Source organism: Ictidomys tridecemlineatus, chromosome 3 (assembly GCF_052094955.1).
Source record: "Ictidomys tridecemlineatus isolate mIctTri1 chromosome 3, mIctTri1.hap1, whole genome shotgun sequence".
In the NCBI taxonomy this organism is placed as follows: domain Eukaryota; kingdom Metazoa; phylum Chordata; class Mammalia; order Rodentia; family Sciuridae; genus Ictidomys; species Ictidomys tridecemlineatus.
The window spans coordinates 149295333-149314657 of NC_135479.1; the positions used below are offsets into that span (position 1 = coordinate 149295333).

Here is a 19325-nt window from a genome sequence, read left to right on the forward strand (position 1 = left end):
TCAGTCATTAGTAGAATTAAGAAAGAATATTCATCTCATCTTAATGCGTCTGCCTCTTCTATGGGAGCATCCACCTATTATCTCATTCCCTGAGAAGACTGTTCTTCTAAAATTGTAGAAATCATAGTATTCGGTGGTGTACCACAAAGGGACTACAAATATTTAAGATCTAGAGCGAATGGAAAGGAGAGTGGTATGGTGTACAAACCAGGGCAAAATATAAACAGCAATAGACCAGGAATAGAAGGACTTGGAGAAAGCGGCACTTGTGTGAGGGTTGATCAACATCTGTACACCCAACACATATGTCAGATACATTCAAAGGCCTACAGAGGATTAATAGAGGACTACCATGCAGAGCTCAGAAATCCTGAAGAACAGCACTTTCTATCTGACACTAAGTGGTGAGTCTGGGATTATGCTGATTTTTTTCCCCAGTGGATTTTATATCTTTAGTGCCTTCAAATTCTTAAAGATAATGTGCTAAAGAATCATCTAAGGGTCTTGTTAAAAAGCAAAGGTGTGAGGTGGAACTAGAGGTCTATGTTACAGTAGATATCCACGCTACTGCTCTACAGACTACAATTGATGAGCAAGGGACCCACTCTAATATTTAATTAATAATGTGTACCTTCAGTTTGAGAAGCACTGAATGAGAGTGATTCTCAAATTTGGATTATATACTGGAATATCTGAGGAACTTTAAAAAACATGAATCTATACCTAGACATTCTGATTAAATGTCCTGGACTATAGCCGGGATATTGAATTATTAGATGATTCAAATATGGAATCAACTCTAGATTTATATCTAAAATCGATATCAATGGTTCTCAAATTATGGTGTTTATGCCAGTAGCATTAATAAAATATTGGAACATGTTAGAAATGTAAATTCTCAGGCCCCTTCCAGAACTTCTGAATCAGAAACACTCAGGGTGAAGTCAGGAATCCCTGCCTTAACAACTTCTCAGATTACACTTAGTTTGAGAACCAGGACTCCTTTGGAATACTTGTTAAAACACATTGTTGCTTCCACTTTGCTGGTTTCTGATTTGATATGTCCCAGATGGGACATGAACATTCATTTATTCAACAAATGTTTGTTGACTTTATGCAAGATCCTGAGGAAATTAGGATGGATAGCCACAGTCCTTATTTTAAGAAACTTATAGTTCCTTTGACCTTTATTTAATTATTCCTGCATTTATTCTTTCATCTCATGTTCACTTATTTTTAAGTTCTCTTGTTATGTAACAAGCACTTTATGAGACACTGGTTAGAAGTTAACAATAAGACAAATTTAACCCTATTTTTGAGGGAATAACAATCTATTTGGGGAGGAGGGAGGAAACAAACAAAACAGATACATGAATGGGTATGTAAGTACAAAGTAGGATGAAGGATGTGGTTATCAGAAAAACAGAGGAGGCTACTTTAATGGGCAGGAGAGAACACTTTAGAGGTAGCAAGACACAAGCTCAAAAGAGACGGGACATGGTTAAAGTGGCAAATAGTTTGGGGATTGGAATCTGATAATCTGGTCTTGGTTGGAAAATTTAATAGCTGCACAAATGACTTGAATTTCTCACCCTCAGTTTTCCCATCTGTTAAACGGCAATGGTGATAGTTAGTTCATAGTGATCTCATAGTCATACTTAGTTCATAGTGATCTCATGATCACTATGTATTTAGTATGTGTAAGGCTTATTTTCAGTGATATTATGAGAGAAATTCACCCAGCCATATGAACATCCACTAGGTGTTGGCTTTGTTGTAAGCTGAAAATATAATCAAATGTGAAGTTGTTTTTTTTTGTCCTCAAAGTGCTTACAGTATTATGATTACTCTGCTATGGTTTACACGTGGTTTAAGTGTGTGCCCCAAGGATTTGTATGTTGGAAGCTGGGTCCCCAGTATGGTGATGTTAAGAGTTAGTAGAAGCTTCAGGGGTGGGACTAGTGGAAGTCTTCAGGTCATTGGGGACATTGCTTTTAGGACTTGATGTAGTATTCATGAGATCCTGGTTATTTCCTGTGAGAGGGTCTTTACAAAAGAGCAAGAACGTCTCCTCCCCAGATTTTCTTTCTTCCTGTTCTGCCATCTAATATGTCTCTTTCTCATGGACTATTACCGTTGAGATGATATGGGGCTTTCACCAGAGCTGAGCAGAGCCTGGCATCATGATCTTGGATCTCCATATATATGAGGTAAACCAAAATTTTATCTTTATAAATATCCAGCTTCAAGTATTTTGTTATTGAATTGGAAAACAGACTAATACATACTCAATAAAAATCTTGCACAACATGAAGAAGATGACTATGGTGCACTCTGCATTAAATGTTATGAAGGATATTATTTCAGGCAGAATAAAAGAGCAAAATCCCATATACTCCACTGGAATCTTAGTAGGTAAGATCTCTCTGATTTTCTTTTGACTCATAACTATCAAACCTTTTCTCAGTAAGCAAATCTGGATTACTTGCCTTCTCTTTAAGAGCTTTAACTATACATGGAGTCAATACCATAAATCCTTCCTTACTATATGCTAACTCTGGGAACCACTGGCAAAAATATTGACTTGTTCAACAATTCATTAATCATGGAGCATTTCTTTAGCACATTACAGTCCATGAACTGTACAATTTGAAAGTATCAAGAGGCTAAAAGCAATGTTGTGTGGCCTTTGAGACCTCAACAACATGTATTAACAATGGTAATGATAACATTATAATAGTAAAAGCTACCATTTATTGAGTGTCTACTATGTATAGAGACTGTTATAAACCTGTGTATACATTACCCATTATCACATTTGAATCTTAACAAACTTCATGAGGCACATAATATTTTTCAAATATGGTACCTGAGGCAGGAGTTAAGGGACGTGTCAAGGGCTATGTTTTGAAAAGCATTGAGTGTGAAGCAAACTTTTTTCTTTTTCTTTCCACTCCTGTCTCTGCTTTTGTTCTGCAGTACTTGAGTGAATTCTTCATCTTTCATCTTGGTTTTCATGTTTTTTTTCCTAATCATTATAACTGGAGGTAAGAAAAGGAGCGATTATTTTATTCTTTTTCCTTTGTGTGTTTCTTTGTGTTTATCACATTTGTCTGGCAAAAACCAGATGTAGAGTTTGAGTCACTATTACCTTTCTCATATAAGCCTGAGAGCTTATCTACAAATATCTCCATATCCTTCTTCTTTTTTTTTCAATCTGTAGTTCCAAGTGTTTTACTAATTAGGGTCAATTGTCCTTATATACTTCTTGTCTCTTCTCATATAGGCTATAATAGAAAAGTAAGGTGATTGTGAAAATGCAGAATAGAAAATGGGTTTGCCTAAATTTTCGGACTGCTTTCAGATCCCAAAATAGGCCCTTGGATGAATGGGCTAGGTGATACGGTTACAATTATGATCAATCCTAGACTGATCACATTACTTGGGTTTTAATTTCTATGGTGTACAAAGAATATAGAATACCAAGATGTAGTCAAAATTCAATATGACTTTAGTGATCATGAAACAATCATAATTTGTACTCATCATTATTGAGTTGCAACACATTTTCTGTGGTTTTGAACAATTCATAAAATATTATATGCAAATGAGAGTAGGTAGCATCATTTTAGAAGGGGCAGAGGTCAGTTGCTCGTCCTATTTTAGAGCAGTCAAGAAGAGAGAGAGAGAAAAAAACTTTGGTGATAGATACCATGATGATCCCAGCATTTTCGCTGGGAAAGATCAAAATTGTTACTTCTTTCTCATCAGAAATCCTATTTGTGACATTTGCACATATCTGTGAATCTTACTGATTATAGCATTGAATTAAGAAAATGCCTATTTCTGTCCCCTTTATTTGTCTTTATAGGCCTCCATTTTGTCAGCTGACCATTGATCCAGTTCCCTTCAGTTCTGTTATTATGCCTTTCCATTGAAGATTGCCAGAATGATTACCAACCTTTATTTCTACTTTGTGTTTTCCAGATATGGTTGTTGGCTGATTTCTGAGCAATGATGTCAGTGAAAAGTTATGACTTTTGCCAGTGGAAACGATGCGTTGGAGCGTGACATTAATTTTCTCAATGTCTCTTAGCTTATTGGACTATGTAATTCATGAGAACCTATAACAATTTGAAAATTTTAAGACATTGCTTTTAAAAAGAAAGCATGGTTGTATTATTCATTTAAATACATGCAGAAATACCAGCTTTGCTAATACTGAATTTGCAACTTCACATAAGTTGTTTGATTTAATTTTGTATCACTTCAGTGAGTTTTTTCCTTTATACCTAATTTAGAGATGAATTAGGTAGCATAGCACATCATGGGGTTTCAAGATTGCCTGAGTTCAAAACCTGATTTCACCAATTAGTCATATGGCATCAGTGAGTTAATAAACATTTTAAGTCTCAGTTTTGTCATATGTGCTAAAGTGGAGATAGTATGTTTCACCTAAATCCATAGAGTTGTTCTGAGGATTCAATGAGATGAATATAAAAATTCTTAGCATAATGTCTGATAATATAATAAGAATTAAGTAAATGTTGCCTATTATTATCATTTCCTAAGATTACAGAACTAATATGTAGTGGAGCTGAAATTTGAATTCAATGTTCTTTATCTCAAAGGTCTCTACTCTTATCAAGGTACTATGCCTCCAGAGACCAGTTATTAGCCCAAGATGATTTGTGAGAAATTATACCTAATACTTGTATGAGTTTTGGTGGTTTGAAACTGTTATCTTGAAGGTCTTGTCCCTGTCAGATCAATTCTCTACCTCGCAGTCAAAGTAATCTTCAAAATACATAAATCGGATCACCACATGTTCCTTCCTAAACTACTTCAATGGCTTTACATGGTTCCCAGGATAAAATTCAAATTTCTTATCATAGCCTAAAAGTCCCCATTTGATCTAGCATCTTCCCTGTGTCTTTCGACTTTCACTTTTTCACTCTGCTCATCAATACAATGTCTTTTCAGTTTCTTGAATTTGATCATGGATTTTACAAACAATGTTCCCTATAACTAGAAGAATCTTTCCCTCACTTTATTCTTGGTTAATTTTTATTCATCCTTTGGGCTTCAGCTTAAATGCCTCATTCTCAGAATGGACAAACTTGATTACACCACTTCCTTAGCCTTTCAGCATCAACAAATGCTGCTCACATTTTTTTAGCACTTAATAAAGGTGCTAATTATGTATTTATTTATGTTTATTTGCCTTGTATGTCTTTCTTAATATACAACTAACTTGTGAGAGTGGAGAGTATATCTGGCACAACACTGTATGGGCAGAAGTCTTATTCTTTCGGAGCTTCCTTCCTTAGACAATCTGCTGTATGAATAAGTTTAAATTTTCATGAGGTATGCCCCTGTGTGTGTGTGTGTGTGTGTGTGTGTGTGTGTGTGTGTGTGTATGTACATATAGAAAGTTTTATGAAAAAATGTCATACCTATGTACTTATTACATAATTTTATCAATTTTAATCATGCTCAATTTACATTTTTAATTACAAAGCATTTGAGATACAGCAGAAGACCGCTCTCTATTTAGGGACAGCAATTGACTTGAATTTGGCATATATGTACATCTATAATAATATAAAAATACTTATACATATTTTTATATTATTATAGATGTACATATCTTAAATGACATGCGACCTATTTATAATATTTATGAATATCATCAAAAGGACTTATAGTGATCATATCATACTTCACATGTTCTCATGGCAATTAAAGGAAGCAAGAAAGGGAAGGGAAATCTAAAATGTATTTTCAGGTTTCTGCTTGCATTAACTCTGCTAAGAAACCAGTGGCCAAAAGCAAGTCACATGTTTAAGCTCATTCAGAGTGGGAGAAGACTGCAAATTTTGGGGCCAGAAGGCTTGGACACAGGGGCACCCCTTCACTGAGGCCATGAGTGTCATCAGTTCACTCCATACCCCCTCAGAACACTGAGCTAGAATCACAAACAGAGCTCTATTCCCCCCTCATATAGGCTTTGGCATAAGCAATTGTTAAAATGTTTATGCTCCCTCTACTCGTTTTTGATTATGATGTTATGTTTAGTGGATCTTATTGCTATTTCCTTTATGACTTTAACCTGTGTTGTGATTTATTGACTTTAGGCAGTTTCTATCTATTTCCTCATATGAAAATGAGAGTATTAGAGCAATGACCTTTTTTTCCGTCATTATTCTCTTAACTGTGATTTTTTTCTATTATGTTATTCTATTTACATTAAGATTTATCTTAATATTTATTGGTCTTATACCTATGTGTCTTTTATATTTAATCAATTGATTTCTAGAGACTGAAATTCATTGCATATAATTCACAGTTTTTTAAATGTGTACAATTATTCATTGTAAAATCAGAAAATGTGTTTATCTTAGGAAAGGAATTGTTACCCAGTGTCATTTAAACTCTGTGGTAAGGTAATAGTCTCAGCATCCAATTTTAATGAAATCCTTTTTCAAAGCTTTTAAGCTTTTTTCCCCTTCTTCTGGGTCACACTTAAATATATATTCCACGTTGTCCTCTTTCTTGGGTTATTTTTTTTTCATTTGGTAGAGTACCTTCTTGAATAAATTCTTTTATTCATAAAGTATGTGTGGGTTTTAAACTACCTAGTTCTTGCCTGTCATTAAGTGTTTTCATTTTTTTCTCCCATTCAATTGATATTTTTCAGGCATATAGTTTTGGTCTAGACTCTTTTTTCTCCTCGAGAAGGAGAAAAAACTTGAGGAGAATACTGTATTATCCTCTGATATCCAGGTTGTTGAGTATGTATAATTATCCTTAAAATTATGAAATTTCTCCTAGTGGCAGGTGTTTCCATTTTTATTTGAGTATTCAATTTGTCCTTCAACATAACAGAATTCTGATTTTCTTCAATATGAGGAAATAATCTCTCATTATTTGTTTGAACTTTAATCTTTATTATCATACTTTCTACCCAATTGATATTTTATTAGATCACTATTGACTATCAAATATTTGACCACAATGTAACATAAGAATTACATTATGCATACTATTCAATATGTACATGTGTATTACTACTATATATGCTACATTCTGATTGTCTTAATCAGCTTTCTGTTGCTATAATAGAACACCTGAGACTAAATAACTCACAAACATTAGAATAGTTGATTTTATTTCATGATTCTGGAGGCTACAAAGTACAAATGGTGCTGGCATCTGTTCAGATTTTGAGGGTCTCATGCCGCACCATAATACGGCAGAAAAGGAAAAGGGTAAGCAAGTTTATGTAGAAGGTGCAAAACACATGATTTTACAAAAACCAACTCTTGTAGTAACGAATTCAGTTTAAGGAAAGTGAGATCACATTCCCAGGGGATGGTATTCATTCCTTTATAAGAGAGGATTTCTTATGATCCACATGCCTTTTAAAGATCTTATCACCTCTCAATAGATGAAGAATTAAGCTGCAACATAAATTTTGGTGGGAACATACCTATTTAAATCATAGCACCATAGCTGGGCATTGTGGTGTGTGCCTATGTCCTCACTACTCAGGAGGCCGAGCATGTTCAAGGCCTACCTGGGTAGCATAGCAAACAAACAAACTATAGCACTGATCTATTAGCTAGCTAGCATTCTTGTTTTTCTTTCTTTTTAATGCTGATTATTAAAGTCTAGATTGATATCTTGGCCATATTAGTATGCTTATGGTGCTTTAATAAGATATCAGACTGGGTGACTTGAACAACAGAAATTTATTTCTCAGAATTCTGGAAGCTGGAAATCCCAGGATCTGAGTGATAGCATGCCAGTTTCTGGGAAGGGCGCCTTTTTGGCACATGAATGGTGACCTCTGTGCTATAGCCTCACATAACTGAGAGAGAAAGAGACATCTCTTGCATCTTTTCTTCTGTGTGTGGTACTGGGGTTGAACCCAGGTCTGCTCTACCACTGAGTTAAATCCCATCATTTAATTGTTTTTTTTTTTTTTTGAGATAAGATTTCGCTAAGTTGATAAAGCTGGCTATTTGCAATTCCTTTGCCTCAGCCTCTCAATTCACTGGGATTACAGATATGCAGCACCACACACAGATTCCTGTCTCCTTTTTTAAGGGCACTAATCCCCACATAAGGGCTCATGATCTAATTATCTTCTAAAGTCTCCCTCTCTGAATATTATCACCTTGGGCATTAGGAGTCCATGTATAGATTTTGAGGAATACAATTCAGTTCACAACAAAGATCCACTAATAGGCTACTTCCACAGCTTGAACATTAATGTTTTTGGTAAATTTGTTCTTTTGAACTATTTATCACCTCTTAAATATTACCTCTTAAATATTCCTTCACATTCCTTTTGTTATATATGTCATATTTTTAACTCTGTCCATTGTTTTAATAAATCAGTCTTAAGATGGAGTCAACTTATTGATTTGCCAATGAGTTGATTTTTAGTTTTCTTTCTTCAAATTTTGAATTTCTAGAACAAGTTTCCTACTTTTTGCATACTATTTTCATAGCAGCCTATTCTTTTTTTTAATGACTGCATTGCCTCTCTTCCTCCTTTTTAAGTCCATATGCAATTTATATAACTTGAAATCCACCATTTGAAATTGTATTGTCAATGGGCTTTTGAAAATACATTCACTCTGTTGAGCAATGATCACCCCTAGATAATTCCAGAGCATTTCAATTATGCCCCACCCTGGAAAAAAAAAAAGTTTGCCTATTAGTCTCAGTTCTATTCTCCCTTAATCCCTTGGAAAACAATAATCTATTTTCTCTGTGTATTTACTTAATTTTAATGTGTCAGAAGCTTCCCTCCCATTATGAAATTTAAAGATCAGTTAAGATGCAGAAAATCACACTAACCTTGACCAAGGAGGTGCTGCCTCCAGACACTTTGAATCTCAAGGAAGTAAAATAAAGATTGGGACATGCCTGGAGGCTGTGCTGCGACAGCTATGGAACCTGAACTGTGGTGTAGCAGGGAGCCTGCACCTTCGGAGGACTCTGGGGATGTTGTAAGGAGGTTCTTGGATGCATCTTACTTCCTTTTTTCCTCTTCCTTTTCTTAACTGGGCTCTGTGGCATTCCTGATGATATTGTGAGCTCTCCAATATCCTTCAAATAAATTAGTTTCTAATCAAAACAGTATAATTTGGTTTCTGTGGTTTTCCATAACTGCTGGTACAAAATAATAATAATAAGGAAAGCTAGTTCTCTAAATAAAAGTAAAATTAATTGCATTAAAAATCTTAAATTATGAACAGTGCATTTTTTCTTAATTCCTATTTATGGTCCTTTCTTCCTACACATATTTCTGGATCACTTTCCCCAATAAATATCATTCATATACATAATATAGTAAGCAAGACTTTTCCTCGTTCTTTCTGGTTCTGCAATCATATATTCAAGAGCTACTTGACTGTGTGATTTGAAACTACAAAATCTGTGTCTTCTCACTGAACTTCTATACATACCTTTTACATAGTCCTCAGCCCTCTGCCTCCTTACAAACCACCAGAGCACAGATCTGACATAGAGATATTTTCCTCTTCTATATTCCCTTATGTTTCCTAGCACATCACTGCAAAACAAATTTTCTTTCATCCATTTGTCTCCTTTATCTATACTCATTCTCCAGTTCCTTCTTTTCATAATTCTCTTTGACAGAAACAACTCAAAACTCATAGGGTGTATATATCTGAGGATAGCAATTTCATTGTTGAAAATTCACTAGTAATATCCCCAATGTTCTAGTACAAGCTCCTATAATTTATTGGATGAAATTATTAGTTTCCGGTGCAGTCATCAAATGACCCAAACTTTTAGAACCATATGACATTAGTCATCTTGCAAAGATTTTCTGTGCATCTCTTCTATAGGAATCCTGGAAGGCTTATTTAGTCACCAGATAGGGGAGAAGGAAACCTCTGCCTTTCAATGCCCATGGGTATTGTTTCAGCTGTTGCTTCCTGTTCCAGAAAAGAGGTTTGTGTTCCCAAATAGCAACAGGCAGATGGAACCTAGTGGCATCAATACCCTTTAGGCATGGAATAAACTCTCCAGTTTGCCCAGACTCTCCTATTTCCCACCGTCTCCCAGAAAGCCAGGGGCCAGCTACAATTTTCTGACCTGGTCAGCATTGGGTATTTCTGTGGTCTTCCTCTTCCCCCAAAGACTTCAAGTTTGTGAACTGTTAATCTAGACCATAATACACAGAAGCCTCTCATCTCAGTGATTCAGATTTACTTAGAAACTTCTTTGTCTAAAAAAAAGCTGGGTATTGCTCTAAGTCTAGATCTTAGAGCAAAAAATGCTTGACTGTTTTCTAGTAGGAAATGTACAATGCTTCCATGTTTTGTTTTGTTTTTCCAGCCATGCTAAAAATCAGAGTATGAGACACTTTCTCAAGAAGGCTCTCCAGCTACCTTGACTTCACAGCAAGCCACCTTTCACTGGAGGGAAGCTCATGCTTTCAGAGGGCTTACTCAACCACATACATTTCCTGCCTGAAGCCTCCACTGGTCACTGGGTAATTACAAACAGCAGCAAGCTTCAGAGCACAGAAAATAGAATTCTAAGAAGTTCTCAGGAAAGGTTGCCAGCTGTCTAGGTGCCAGAGTGGGCACCGTATCACGGAAAAGCCCTGCGGGAGAGAAACCAGCTGCAGCCGCTGTCCCTCTGAGGGTGACCAGATGCAGTTGCTGTCTGGTTTATTTTACTTCGGGTAGAGAAATTGTAGTGACAAGGATTGGAGGGGGTCTCTCAGGATTTCCTCATGCCACCAACACGGGCGGCCAACTTGGGCTTCTGAGGAAACTTTTCTTCCCCAACTCTTTCCAGGCTGCTGCTAGCAATCCAGTGTTTGGTCCCTGCTGGTCGATAACAGAACCAAAGATGTGTCTGTTTCCCAGGTGGGTGCCTGCCACAATGGTAAGGAGCCAGGGGTGTTAAGAGTTTTTTATTGCATGCCCTTAAGTACATCCAGGATCTGGGCTAAATAGAGGAGATGGTTATGTTGGTGCCAAGGTGCACTTCTCAGTTTTAGAGAAGACAGCAACTTCAGTTTCCTTGAAAGTCCTCAACTGCCCTTTTCTGGAAGCCAAGTAATGTGGTGAAATTATTTATGATTATAGTACCTCAAGTCCCCATAGCATCTTTCTTTAAAGTTTCCTTACAGTTTCTGAAAAAATCTACCAGGTCTGGGTACTTCAGTTGTGTTCACCAATTAGGACAGAAGAACCACATTTAATAGGAAAGAGATGCATGAGTCTAAAAGTTATAGCAGTTGAACTAGCAGGAGTGAACAAATCCTGGGTAATGGTCTCCTTCCTAAGGCCGACCTCCATTTCCCATTGTGATTGTTCCTAGAAGAAACCCTAGAATTTCAAGATATTTCACGAATCCCTCTGAAATTACCACAGTTATAAAGGCCATTTGCCTTTACCAAGTTACCTATCAGCTTTTATGACCACTAATCCCAACCATGAATGCCCTGAAGTAGGCACAGGTCCCCTATGCAAATTGAATTACTCAGGTATTGCCACTATCATGCTGTGAATCAAATTATCCCCAAAGATGAATAGTGTATAAATAAGCTATAAGTTCTTTGGGGATGGATGCTGGAGCAATCCTGCTCAGGGTGAGGGACACCTGGATTTAGATTCAGGCTCCAGGTTAATCACAGGCCTTTTTCATTTGTTGCTTTGGCTGAGTGACTGTGTAGGAGTAGTTTCTTGATGGGTGACTGGAGCATAAGAGAGCAAAAGGAAACACGAAGCCTCTTGAAGACCCACTTAGAACTCCAATGCTTTTACTTTCACCTACATTTCCTTGGTAAAAATCATACATGTGGCTAAATTTATCAGCACTGGGGAGGGAAAATGTACTCTGCCCACTATGGGGGGATACCAGGAAGTCACATAAAAAAGGACATGTGTAAGTAATTCTTATGCAAAAAAAGGGCATGAAGAGTTGTAAATAACAACCTATCAGTGAAGAACACAGGAAGAAAATCTCCCTGAAATGGTGGAAGAGAGGAAAGTTTTCATTATTAAACAATGAAATTATAGATGTAAGGAATTTAAGTAGTTCAGTCTTGGAAAGGTGAATGTAATTAAAAGGAGCATGTCTTGAATGGAAGACAGCCAATTAGAGGATTTGAATGTTATTACAAGTAAGTTATTAACCATCCAAGTTTTACAAGTTATTAAAAAAAAATTTCCCCCAAAAGGTTTATCAGTTAAGAAAACTCTGATGCGGAAAGAAAGAAGAGAGGTCGAGTGAATAAGCACAGGAAGGAGAGAAGAAAAAAATAATTCTAGCCAAGAAAAAGACAAAGTGTACTAGTGAGAGACATCCTGGGAGGGTTAGGAGGTCAACATTCCAGAACCATTCTTCCTCAAGCAGGCTAACTGGTCTCTAAATTGCAGGAATTCTCTTCAACTTAAAAAAAAATATTCTCAACATTTTAAAAAGATTCATTGTGTAAAGGCAGTAAAATGATAAGAAATACAGAATCTTAAAAAAATTACAGCATATTCTGCTCAGATTGACTACCCAGTGTCTCTTCTTCCCTTCATATTAAGAGAATCCATTGTTCATGTGGGTGGCTATGAACCCAATTTAACGTGTAAATTTTTCAACCTTTCTTGCTGCTATGGATGAGTCTGTGACATAATTATGACTAATTAGATATAAGTTTTAGGGTGAAACTTTAAGGTAAGCTTTTACCAAGCGGGTATGTTCATCTGAAATCTGCCTTTTGACCTTTCTGCCTAGACGCAATTGTTACAGACAGAGCAACTATCTGGAAATCACAGGTGAAAATCATGAAACCACAGTCGGTCACTGAGCAGAAATATTGGAGCATTACTCCTTGCTGGCATCGGGGAGCTTCTGTGCCAGCATCACTACCTAACTCCCATGTTTCTTATTATGTGAGAAAAAAATAACCCTCTACATGTGGGTTAGCCAGTGTGGTTGCTTTTCTGCTACTGGAACCAAATAAGTTCCCTCAGAGAGTGGTGGAGAGTTACTATAAGTCACGCTAATCAAACTATTTCCCTTATTTTACCATGAATGCAATAGCCATTCTGAAATTAAAGTGGTGTCCTCAAGGTCAGGTAGCTAGATATCTCTACAATCCTTTTAGCACTGTTATCCTTACTATTGGGACTAGAGAAGTATAAGTGAATTAACCCCAAACAGTGTCCAATCAAAAGGATCCACAGCGTAGCCACATGATGCTCCAACTCCCTGAATTTAAAGCATGTTTCTGCCCATGTTAAGATGAACTTGAGCATGCCAGGCCAGAGTCAGTTGACCTACAATTCTATTGACATTCCCTGTGCTCTCCTAAAAGAACCAAACAGGAGACATGCATAATTGTAAACAGCCATGCCAAGAGGCAAGCCTGGCATTCTGGAGACTCCCCGATGTATGTTAACAACTAGAAATCGGTAGTGGTTCAGGGAAGCCAGAACATCTCCCTCCATTTCCCAGAAGGAGAAGCAGATGAAAGACCAGCTGGCTTCACTTGTAGGAGATGTTCTTTGAAGCCACAGGTGGGTTTTAGCTGCCAGGAGCACAAACACCAAAACAGCATTAGGAGATCAACATCACGGTGTGAGGGCTAGAAGTTCATCGGCTGACTGGAGATTAGGGAACCCCATTCAAGTATTTCATTCCCTCCTTTGAAACTATTGATTAAGGATCTTTACATAGGAATCTGTCACCCCTATCTTTGGGATTTTAGTGAAGTAAATTTTATGCTTCCAATTACCTAAAGGAGTCTAATGCCATGGCCTGAACCCCAACCTTATGTGTGCACATGTGCACACACACTTGGGGGGCCCATTGTTCACATTTACATTATGAGACTTGGAGCATATTTAACATTTTCCTTTTGCCAAACAGAGGCAACTATCCCCCATTTGGGGGAAAAGTGAGCAAGGGAGCTTTCAAACTGCCTCACTCAAATTCTTTTTACAAATAGCTGTAGTTTTCTTACTGACATCAGTTAAAAGGCCTTTCAATTGAAATTGTCGAAGTGACAAGATAAACGGGTACATTTATCTTAAAGCTTTAGAAATACACAAGGGAATGAGTCTGGAAGAATTAGAAAGAAGCCATGAAAATCCTTAGATTGAGCTAAATATGCAAATGCAGTGAGTTTACTCAATTTTAATTTACTCACAGGAAAATCGAAACACCATAATGGTCAGATCCAAACACTTACTATTTTCTTCTTTTTTTAATTACCAATTTTTTTTCTTTCTTCCTGTCTTCCCTTGTATATCTGGTCAGTTATCATCTAGTATTTTTTTCCCTTTGTACATTAACTCTTTTAAATGTGCTTGAAGCTACTATTTGTAAGAACTTGATGAATTTAAGTTCTGGCAGTGATTCTCATATTAAAATACTGATGAGAGAGCACATGATAATCTCACAAATGAAAGGACATTTCAGAATAGATTAAGAATATTTTATCAATTTAGAGGGGAGAAAAAAACCCTTGCTCTTGCAGGACAAATCAAATTTTATAATGATAGTTAAGAAGTGAAGTTGGAAGTATTCAAAGTAATGAAAATATTTTATTTGGGAGAATAATGAGAACTCCAAGCTACTTGAGGTCTCCCTGTCTCTGAAAGCTTCCTGAATAGCATTTCCAGATTTAGCAAATAAAAAATGCAGAGTGCCAAGTTAAATTTGAATTTCAGATGAACCATGAATTGCACAGAATATAATCATACTAATAATTATTTATTGTTATTTGAAATTCAAATTTAACCTAATGTCCTGCATTTTATTTCACAACCCTATGCCCCATTGGCTGTCCTTTTTGACCATTGAAAGTCTCCTAAAGACTTTGGTCTTTCTTTCTCCATCAACATCTCTTATGGAGATAGAAGGGCATTATATTAGCAACACTGATATGGTTCTAATTAGGCTCCCAGAAAGGGGGCCAGGGAGCTAGTTGTACACATTTCAATTTCAAAAATTTCAGTATTTCTACAATTACAATTTTACTTAAATTTAAGTTAATGATACTCTCTGAGTTTTTCCTGCCCTCCCACCCCGCCCGCCACCAGGGCATATTGAAATAATCCCCTAGGTGTTGATTCATTGATAGTAATACATAAAATCATGGAAAATGTATCCTTTTCTGATAAAATTCACCTGTGTTCCTATGTGCTAAGATTTTATTTCACAATCTATTTTTTTCTCCATCCCAAGTGCAACAATTCTTTAGTGGATCAGGATGAAGTCTCTTTATTAGAAAGTCCTTTCCACTAGTCAGAATCTTGAGAAATGTCTTCTTTTTTTTTTCCCTATAAGAAGGAGTCTAAGTTATTCATTCCTAGCAAATACTAGAAAAGCTTTGAATACCATAAAGATGGTGAAATAGACAGTCAAGATTGAGGATTGGATAAAACTTGTAGGGTAATCAGAATACTTACCACAATTAAGTGAATTAAGAAATACAGTGAGGGGCTGGGGATGTGGCTCAAGCAGTAGCGCGCTAGCCTGGCACACGCATGGCACTGGGTTCTATCCTCAGCACCACATATAAATAAAGATGTTGTGTCCGCTGAAAACTAAAAAATAAATATTAAAAAACTCTCTCTCAAAAAAAAAAAAAGAATAAAGAAAGAAATACAGTGCACAACTATAATACCTGCAATATATTAACTGAAGCATTATTGTTAACCTAGAATGGTTTGTGGGGAAGTTCTTATTGTTGTTGTTTGTATGTTTGCTTTTTATTGCCTATGGTTTTGGCCCAGATCAATGTCTTATATTTGTCTTGGTCAATATTATTCTCACTTACTTGGATTTATATTGTGTTTACCTGAAAATTAACTAGGGGGTGCCAAAAATGGTATACAAAGAATAGACATGTATGTACATATATGATTCAAGTTATTACCTATGAGTTGCATCATATAGGGGTTGCTAATTATTTATTACAGATAGATGCACATCAAATGAATTTCTCGGATAATGACTATGAAAGTATTATATTCTATCAATATTATTCATGCAGCAAGATTTACCTTTGAGTTGTTTCACTAACTTTTGAATGATGAGCATTTCTAGGTGGTGCAGGGAGATGTAATGGAAGTATAACATGGGGCAGCTGTCACTCTGTGCTTATATCCTCATGCAGTAAATAATAATCTATATCTTTTCAAAATTGATATGTGTATGTGGCTTAATAATCACTGTTGTTGAACGCTTGCACAAAGCCTATGCACCTTTGCTTTAACCAGAGAAGCAAATTTCTTGTCTTAGCAGGCATCTAGGATATGGTAAAAAAATTGTCATAGAGGAATTGTCATTATGATGGTATCTATTAGACTAAGCTGGAGAGCCTTCCTAATTTAGCATATATTAAACTAAAGGATGTGGCACAGGTCAGGTTATCACTGGGTAAACAGAAGGAACGAGTGATCTGAAGTCTAAGGAGTAAATCTGAATTATTTCATGATAGTAATTATAGAAAAATGTGTGTGTACACTCAGGCATGCACATGTTTGTGTTTTTACTCAATGTGTCGGTTGAATTTAAAAACAAGTTGAAGGCAACCCAACTTACAAAAAAAGAAAAAAAACAAACAGCAACATAGAACCTGCACAGTAACAAAAAAGCTTCTAAAAGATTCTCAATTATGCTTAAAACACACACACACACACACACACACACACACACACACACATAAACACACCAAAAAACTCTGCTACTTAGAAGAGATGCACTTAAAACACAATGGCACCAAAGAGATGAAAACACAGATTAGTATCCGGCAAACTCAAAAACAGAAGAGAAGATCTTAAAAGTTCAAACAAAGACAAAGGAAAATTGTGCATTTCTTTGATAATAGTAAAATCTGTATCAAGAGGTTCTCAAAGAATATCAACCCAAACAAGACAGTGAAGGGCACAAAACACCATTTCATTCTGATAAATGATACAGTCCAAAATAAAGGTATGAATGAAAAAGATTTGTGCCTAACAATAACTATAGAGAAATATTTAAACCAAAAATTATTATAAAGATGAAGAGATCAGGAACACAAATCTCTGTAAGTCCTTTATATAACAAATAACAAAAGAGATGATCTTTTAAATAATATATTTAATATAAATTACCTATTGAGTAAAAACATAAATACATAGTTAGTTAACTTGTTAGTCATTATACAGAAGATTTGAACTTTTTAGCCTTTATTCTATTTTTTAAGTAAATATTTAAAAATTTTAAAATACAGAAGATATAGGCTACATTTTCTGCATAAAATTGGCAAAAAAACTAAAAATTAAAAAAAAATCTGCCTATGTAATCTTATCACATAACATTAAAACAAACACACTGACAAAATATTCCCGAGAATAACTTCAGAGTTTAAGAGGAAAGTTAAATTGCAATTCATAATTCCTAACATTTGTTAAGTATTCATTATATGTCAGGCACTGGACAAAGTACTTTAGATACATTATATATTATAACCCATAATCATTTATTTAGAATATCTGCCCAGGGCTATACATACATCCTTACCATGATTTATGTTTTCTTCTAAGCACTAACTCACTTCCTGACATTAGGTGACATATTTGTGTGTTTATTTGTTCATTTCCAGGCCCCACTAGAATGTAAGCTCCACGAGGGCAGGGGTGTGGCTTGTCTTCCAGCCAAGCATCCAGGTCAGTGCCTTGACAGGGTAGATTCTTCTAAATATTTGCACATTCTATGGGGTAGATACTATCATTGCTATTTATTTTGTATGATAAAAGCAAGGTATAGAAGGGTTAAGAAACTAGTACTGAGAGACAGCTCCTAAGAGACCAGAGTTTGAATTATGGGACTTATGAAACTCTAGCTCTTAATGTCTGCGTTGCATATATTTTGAGAATATAATGATAATAAAATAACAGTAAATTATATTAAAAAAACAAAAATTAACTTAATAGGAAGGCTGTAGCTTAAATGTTTTTATTATCAAAGAAGAATAAAATGAAATACAATAACTTGTGTATTGATTTATGATGTCAGAAAAATAGAAACTATGAAAACAGAAGGAACAACATGGAAATAAAAATATAAATGAATGTCAACAATTTCTATGAATAATAAGTAAAAGGTAAATGTCAAACAAAATATTTTTTGAAACATAAAACAGAGATGATGATATTAATTCATAAAACATGTTACAATTCAGTAGTAATATACTGCCCAAAGGAGGAGAAACAAAGATTTCACTCCAGCCACTGAATATAGCACAACATATCATTTTAAAAGAAAAATGACAATTAAAACAGCAAATTAATTTACAAGATATAGCCAAAATTGTCCCACATGTAAAGCCATGGCCTAAATATTTTCATTACAAATTAAAAGTAACAGGAAAATCAATAAACCATCTTATACTGGACAGAGGACATGATTTCAGGCATTTAACAAAGGTAACTCAGATAATATACAAGCCCATCTTTCTGTATTTCATGAAGTAATTGCAAATTAATTATTCATGCAATAATTATCAAATGTATGGATAATCCAACTGTGCTGAGGATGTTAAGAATCAGGCACTTTCAAGTCTTTGCTAGGTAAAGTGAAATTGGAATATCCTTTTTTTCAGTGCCTTGTATTGTAAGCCTTAAAAATATTTATGCTGTTAAACAATATACCATTGCTGAGTTTCTATATGTGAATAAATGAAAATGTTGTTGAAGGTTTAAATCAAGAATGCTCATTTCAACATTATTATAAAATAGTCAAGAAATTAGAAAGAACTATCCAGTAATAGAAAATTTCTTAAATTATGGTAAATAAAATTCTCACTGGACATGTAATTTCTCAAAAGTTATCCAATCAAATCTGTATCCAGTGCCCCGCTATTAGCAACCACCTTGGCTGTTGTAATATGATAAAAAACACAACATTCCTACCACTCAGGTATTGTTGTCTGATAGTGATTTAAATTTCTGTTTAGATAGCTGGCATATCCAGAGACTCACCGTGTTCTTCCATTAGAAGGTGGTCAGGATGATATTGTTAAACCTCAAGGCCTGTCCATGTCCCAATTCTTTAATATTATGGCTGAGCCCTTAGTGATATGGTTCCTACTTACCTCTCCCACTTGGAAAATTACAACCTCCAATTATCCTCAGAAGGCTTGTATGAGTCAGTTTAATGAACTTCAAAGAATCCCTGGCACATATTAAGCATTGAGTAAATGCTAACTCCTAGTTGCAAAACAAATAAGCAAATATTAATAATAAAAAGAAATTGAAGTACAAAATACTTAAGTAACT

General features: G+C 35.5%; 1 long non-coding RNA gene across 1 annotated transcript in view; it reads right to left on the reverse strand.

The window, feature by feature from the left end:
• LOC144375877 (uncharacterized) overlaps nucleotides 1-19121 on the reverse strand; it is a 28029-nt gene extending 8908 nt beyond the window's left edge. Inside the window, exon 1 of the long non-coding RNA XR_013435727.1 lies at nucleotides 19029-19121. This is a non-coding gene — a long non-coding RNA (uncharacterized LOC144375877). The remainder of the gene's footprint in view (nucleotides 1-19028) is intronic.
• Between the last annotated feature and the right edge of the window lie 204 nt (nucleotides 19122-19325).